Below are 6,846 nucleotides of genomic sequence, written 5' to 3'. Positions count from 1 at the left end.
TTGTCCTACATGTTAAATGTTCTGTTGGCTAGGGCCATTTGAAAAAGCGTTTTGGGCACATTTAGTTGAATTGGCTACATTTAAGAAAAGCTCAAGCTCATATCAGGTGTGTTAATACAGCAAGGCTAACAGAAATTAAAACATTCATAATCTCTTTTTAACAAAATTAAGGAAAAACAATATGGGGTGTCCACGGTTTTAAAAAGCATAAAAGAGTCGTAAAATTTGCCTCTTGATCGAAAGGTCTTTTAGAGGCGTAAAATTTTGCATCAAAAGGGTTAAAAAAGTCATAAAAATAGTTGAAGATTTCATAAATTTTAAAAAAGTTTTTTGAAAATCTGGATATCCTAGACGTCGACATGACAATGTTTATTGGTGGGGTTAGTTTTCTTCCGATCGGGGCTCCTTTGTATGTCTTTGGGTCTCGGGCCTCTGGGTCAAAACAAGATAAGACCTGCTTTTCAGGGCAAACCTCCATTGGCAACCAAAATTCCTTCCATTCTTTTGCATTAGTTTTTTGTAAAATCACCAATCTACAGTAATTAGAATATATCTATATATATAACTATATATCATCTATCTAATCATATCATACTTATAGCACTTATATCACTCTCTTTTTTCCCTTTATATCAACCCCCTCTTTTACTCTCTCTAATTACTAAAAATATACTTCTATACTCTACTACTACTACTACTTTAAATATCTAACTACTACTACTAATATACACTAAATCTACTTCTCTACTAAATAATAAAATAAAATAAAAATAATAAAAAAAATATACTGTGCTGCTGCGCAAATGCTACGGGTATGCCCCGTTATAGACTACTACTATACCAAAATACTACGATGACGTCGACCACCACCACCAATTAATACTAGGGAACTTGTTTTTACACCTGGAAAAACCCCTGGGCCCTTTTGGTCAATTTTGGTTCCCACAAACACATGGCAGATCCCTCGCTGTGATTTTAACCAAAACTCCTTCCTTTTTGGGATAAAACTAACCAAGGAGAAAATCTATTTTTGTGGGGGAAAAAAAAAAAAAAGCTACAAATTTGATGTTTTGGGATTTTTTCCAAAAACAAAAGGTATTTCCCCAGAAATTTTGCACATAATAAACAAGAATTCTCTAAAAATAAAATTGCAGAGGCGTTTTTTGATATAGAGACTCGTTTTTAAGACAATTCAATCAAGGACATAGCATAAAGATGCGAATTTTGTGAAAAAGTAGTTGTGGTGGCAGTACATTTAGTCGAGAAAAAAACTTAGCAAACAGGGAAATCTGTATCAATTGATTCCAGTTTGTTGTATAGAGTGTATATTGTTGGATTTAATAATTGATAATTGTATCCAGATGACCTGGTATATTTAATATGTCCTTTTCCCATTCTTTCAGCTTCATTACACATTCAAGAAGATAAACCTTCTGCAAGAGCCTCTCCTTGTTGTTGGTGCCTTTTACTTGCTCTTCTTGACTGTCATCATCTATGTGAGATTAGACTTTGCCATCACCAAGGTAAATTATTTTGTTGTGTATGCTCTATCAATTTCATTTTTTCTATTCTCTCATGGGGAGGGAGGGATTGTTTGTTTCTTTCATTCTGATGTGTGAGTTTTGATTTACAAAATAATCTGCAAATATTTCATATATGATACCATTAAGGTAACACCACCAAACAAGCAACAATCTCAAGCTTTTTTCCCCTCATTCCAATCTTATGGCATAATGGCAAAAAAAAAAGTTTTCTTTCCTTTAAAGAAATCAAATATATAAAAAGCTAAAATGATTTTTTCATGGGCTAATGACAGTTCCAAGCAAGCAACCGATACATACATTTATACATTTGGAAACTGAGAGGAAAAAGTTATTTTTAATTGTGATTTGAGAGGAAAAAAGTGTTGTTTTTAAAAATCCGGCTATAAGCTTGCTCTACTTGATTCTCCGAGGACCGTACTTACAAACAGAGACCACTGTACCATCAAATAAACCCCCATGAAGGATGTGATTCTTTCACCCCTCTATTGTTGTATGGATTTAATTGGAGGAAGTTGTGTGCATGTCTCACTTTAAGTTGTGATTTCCGATTGACCACCCGTGTTTCAATATATCATCATCACCATCACCACTATCTTTACTACAGCCACCACCACACTCATCATTACTACACTACTACCACCATTCAATCATCACTTCTCTCATTTTTTTCTTCTGTTATTACATTTACTGTATTTAGGATAACTGAAATCAATGGTTTTTGTTGTGATTCATAAGGGTTACATGCTATTTGTTCTCCCTGTCCATCCTTAAAGTTTGGACGCATTGCGTCCTTGGTTTGGTGGATCCACTTTTCCCTTTTAAACCATAATTTTCAATTCCTTTATGTGAATGAAGGCTTCAAAATTGGCCCATTTTTAATTTGACTCCTTGATACATTCAAGATATTTGCTGTCCCAAAATCAATGGAAAAGGAGAATATATATAAAAAAAAGATATTTTAAATTGAAATTATTTTAGTTCAGGCCTTTAGCCATTTTATAAAGAGTCAAAATTCCAAATCTTAAGCCAAGCGACCATTTTATTTTTTTTCAGATATGATCTAAAGTTTGTTATATTTTTAGCAACAAGACGCCGATTTTGGAAGTTGTTTGAATTGATTTTCAAATTAGCATTCTAGTCATTTCCATGTTATCACCATTTAATTCAAAACAAAGAAAGTATATGGCCTGAATACTATTTTGGGCCTCAATGGGATAATGAAATAGGCCTGTTGCATTTTAGAAATTTTGATCAGCTCATTCAATAAAATTATTGAAATAATAATTTTAGGATGAAGCCAAAGAAAGTCGTCTGAGAGTGTCCAATTTTGGTCGATGAGGTTCAAAATGCCCATGACCGTCGCAGTGCCCTTTATCAAAGTTATGATGATGCTATCAACAAGTTCAAAGCTAGCAAGGATTCTACTGCCTTTGTTGCCGGACGCAAGAAGATTGACGCAGACTACAAAACTTTGACCCAATCAAATTCAGGGTCTTCAGTCTCAGCTGAAATTAGAGGGCTCTGATGCAGCAGAAAAGGTTAGTGCTTATATTTATCATGCCATTTTTCATCTTTACCTTAAGTTGTTCTTTTAAAGACTTAATATCTTTTTAAGTTGGTAATTGTTTTATGTTGTTTCGGTTTTGCCATGCTGTGGTTGATCATGTATACCGTTTCAGATTCAAATTCTTCTGCTTGCTTGTCACTTCATCACTGCGCCTTTCAAATAGTAATTGTGACAAAATAAGGTTGTCATTCACCTCTCTACGTTGTAATTATTCCTTTGATCATTTGAGACAAAACTTCTCTTCCGAATAATCTAATCTGAAATTAAACTGTTTGATCATCTCACCCTCGTTTTGTTTTAATTTTGAAATTTGAAAGCCTCATATGTTATGTTTGTTTTGGGGGTAAAATATGTGGTTAGACAATTTCTCAATGAGGAGTATGTTTCTCCTTTATGCTCAGCAGTAAATGTGTCTTACAAATCAAACATCTCATCTCCTGCATAATGAATCATTAGTGCTTTTTTCCTTTCATCACTTTAGATTTTAAATTTGCAAATCCACTTCCTCCATCTAATCCCTACAAACGGCTCATCTTCTTGACATTAAAAGGTGGAAATGGCTGTAAAATGAAGCCATTTTAGGTTTCTGATTCAAATCAAACAAAATAGTTTTTTAGATATTTGTTTGTGTATTTACTGACCAGGGGGCCCCACATCCTTTACAAGTTATTGTTAGTAGGTACGGCAAACCCTCTTATCAAGTCATGGCTTTATTGGCAAACCGAGAATTTCAACTCAAATCGTCTTTTCTCTCCGCTCGGCTGGTCGTGTCAGCACATTAATAGTAACGTCAATGGCTGCATCAGAAAGAAAATTGAACAAGCTTTCATTCGATACCAGATTCGCATTTTTTATGATTTTTTTAAAAGTTTGAAGTTTCAAGTTAAAAACTTTAAATTGAGAAAAATTTGAAAATTTTGGACGATTCTGGTATCAAAAGACAGTTTAAAATCTCAGCTTTAAAATGATGTATACGAAAGCAAGATTTCACCAGCCAATTGAAAACGAAACTACAACTACAACATTTGTCGTATTCACTTCACTCATATGCTGGCTCAGGCAAGGGGCACAATCGCTGATATTTCGTAACTTCGCGTTGAAATTGACAATTTTGGCTTTGTCAGCTACTTTGGGGGCAATTTATTGCTATTTTACTTAGAGTTGAGCTACACATTGTTTATAAAAAGATGTGTATTGTTAGAAAGTTACAGAGGTCTGGCTTGAATATTTATGAAAATACGGCATTTTGAAAACGACAAAAGGTTGCTTTCAAAGAAGGACAAATTTTGGCGATTTCTACAAATTTCGAAATAACATATCTTTTTAAATTTTTAACCAATTTAAATAATTTTTATACCATTTTAATCAGGAAAAAAATGTTCTACCTATTGAATGCAACTTAAAGACAACAATTATATAATCTAAATTTGGGTTTTCCATACCTGCTGTTAGCTTATCAGTCTTTTGAACCATTCGCACTGTTTTAAAAACATATCATAGAATATGTAGATTACTGCACAATAAATGTGTCTAGTATTTTTTCGGGGATATGAAATGTATTTTTGCTTTTTCTCCCCTCAAAATGTTATTTTTGACTAACTTGTCTCACTATTTTAAATAGATCTCTAAAGGTAACTGCCAGAATTGGCTGTAATTTTGCCAATGTTTAATAGCTATATATTTACCTTACAAAGAGATTTTTAAATTAGTGATATAGTTTTTGAGTTTGGACATTTTTCTGTTATTATTCTCTAAATTCAGAGACTTCGATAAAGCCTAATGATGGCTGATTTACTCCCATAGTGGACAGGGAGGTACATTCTGCGTCTTTGTCTTGGAATGAGATTACTTGGTTTTGTCCTGGCCCTGGTCGGAGTCCTGGCTGGAAGGGAAACAGTCAAATGCATAGTTATTGTTTTGGGAGATGATATTTTTTTTCCTTGTAAATCATCTCTCTGTTATGTATTATTATATTTGTTATTTTAAATGTAAAATGTAAGCATTTGAGTGTATTCCTCTTTGTTGGATTTGTGCTTGTGTCCGGATGAGACTTATAGGTATCTCAAACTATGTGTACATTGGTGGTATGCTCTTGGAATCTACATCTGATCCTCATTTGTTCCCAGTTCCCCTTCTTACTTCTCTTGGGTGCTTTAATTGTAATTCTAGAACTTTTTACTATCCCATTTTCTTCCTTTTTACTGGCGCTGATATAACCTAAATGTGTTGCAAGCGTCGTAAAACCCTTAAAAACAAAAAACAAACATGGCTGATTTTTTTAAAAATATGATAAAATTACTAAACATCAGCTTTTGTAAGGTGTGAAAGGGTGTCCATAGGAGTTTTCAAAGCCAAATATCAGGCCTTAAACTAGAATTTATGTTTTGAGATATACCCAAAATAATGTGTAAAACGCTGAGTCAGCATTTTAACCATGTCCCGCCACATGGATGGCAAAACATAAATTTTTTTAAAGGTTTAGAGTCTCTAATTTTAAGTAAACAAATACATTTTTGTATATAGACAAGCAACAAGGATATAATATTGATTTTTGTTGGTATACCAGCATCTTTTCAACTTAGTTGTCTCACTATATTAAGTAGACTCAAAAGGTCTTCATGAGTTATTAACTATTAATAATTTTTTATAACATTAGTTTTAGGCCTACTCAATACTCTTTATAGAATCATTTAAGGAGATCAGGTGAAATAATTACTGTTAGCAGTAACAACTAAAGGAAAAGCAAAATATTTAAAGGCAATTTTGTAGTATGTATAAAGATAATATTTAAATTGATGTGATTGGTGTTGGCTCAATTAAGAGGTCTTGAAAAAATTTGGGGTCATGCAAAATTTTTCAATATTTGTCTGGGAACCCTGTTTGTTTAAGCATTTAAGTGTATTCCTTTTACTGAAATCTTGTGCTTATGTCAGAATAAGGCTTTTGTGTCTTTTTGAACTATTCTTCTGTCTTACTTTTTAGTGTGTACTTGTAAATCTAGAATTTTTATTATCCCATGTTTTTCCATTTTACTGGCTTTGAAATGACTAAATTTCAGTAAAAACCCTTTAAAACAAACACTAAATTAAAACTATTATTAAATTATTACATTTTATCCATTCACAGGTGAGCGAGCTTCAAAGACTTGACAGTCAATACAAGGATCAGGTTGGAAATGCAATTACAGCTGCTGAAAAGTTGGTGTCTGGCAAATTAGGTCGTAACCAGTATTTGGACACTGAAGCTGCTTTAACAGCTAAGTGTGAAGATATTATTAAGAAAATGGAATCACTGCGTTCAACAATATAAATAATATATTGTTTTCGTTTGTTTGTTTTTTACTTTATGTTTAGTCTTTGTTTCTTTTGAAGTGAGAGAGAGAGCTTATTAAAAGTTATGCACTTTGTTTTAGTAATTAATCCTTACTTTTTAAAATTTTTGGCAAAAGTCGAGGAGAGGCAATGTTTTTTTCAGGCTATACAGGGGGAAAATTTTTTTTTTCTATCTTTCTTTGTGTTTAGTCTTTGTTTCTTTTTTAAATGAGAGAGAGAGAGGGGAAAGAAAAAGAGAGAGAGAGAGAGGGGGAGAGAGGAGAGAAAAGAAGAGAGAGAAGAGAGAGATTTGTTTAAAAAATTTTTATGCACATCGTTGTATTTCATTCATTCATCCATTTTAATTTTTGGCAAAGATCGGGGAAAGAGGCCCAATGTTTGTTTCAGGCTATACAGAGGTGGT

The 6,846-nt window shown here is 33.0% G+C and overlaps 1 long non-coding RNA gene across 1 annotated transcript; it reads left to right on the top strand.

Annotated features, from left to right (window-relative positions):
- Positions 1-1,132: 1,132 nt before the first annotated feature.
- LOC144962196 (uncharacterized) lies at positions 1,133-6,472 on the top strand. The gene is made up of 3 exons (XR_013643391.1): positions 1,133-1,523; positions 2,835-3,082; positions 6,238-6,472. It is a non-coding gene; the product is annotated as an uncharacterized LOC144962196 (long non-coding RNA).
- Positions 6,473-6,846: the final 374 nt, after the last annotated feature.

This window comes from Berghia stephanieae, unplaced genomic scaffold (assembly GCF_034508935.2).
Source record: "Berghia stephanieae isolate SIO BIC M18660-M18661 unplaced genomic scaffold, UCSD_Bste_1.3 scaffold689, whole genome shotgun sequence".
Taxonomy (NCBI): domain Eukaryota; kingdom Metazoa; phylum Mollusca; class Gastropoda; order Nudibranchia; family Aeolidiidae; genus Berghia; species Berghia stephanieae.
Note: the sequence above shows the minus strand (reverse complement) of the source record. Positions and strands in the feature narration are given on the sequence as shown.